Raw genomic sequence first — 414 nt, 5'->3', positions numbered from 1 at the left:
TCCTGAACTCACCCGGATTTTGGGATTCCCTGTCCCACTCCGGATTTTGGGGACATTTTAAGGACATTTAAGGATATTTTAAGGACATTTTAGGACATTTTAGGATATTTTATTCCCATTTTCCAGACCCTGTACACGTACCCCGAGAACTGGGAGGGTTTCAATCCCCAATCCCCGTCCCGAACTCACCTGGATTTTTTTGGGATCGCTCCTTTTGGGATCCCCTGTCCCAGGGACAATTTTAGGGACATTTTAGGATATTTTAGGATATTTTAGGATAATTTATCCCATTTTTCCCCAGACTCTGTACACATACCCCGAGAACTGGCGCGCTTTCAAGGCTCTGATCGCTGCTCAATATTCGGGTGTTTTTGGGATCCCCTGTCCCATTCCAGATTTTAGGAACAATTTTAA

Source organism: Malurus melanocephalus, unplaced genomic scaffold (genome assembly GCF_030028575.1).
Source record: "Malurus melanocephalus ecotype Western Australia unplaced genomic scaffold, MMel_1.1 scaffold_1883, whole genome shotgun sequence".
Classification (NCBI taxonomy): Eukaryota; Metazoa; Chordata; class Aves; order Passeriformes; family Maluridae; genus Malurus; species Malurus melanocephalus.
Note: the sequence above shows the minus strand (reverse complement) of the source record.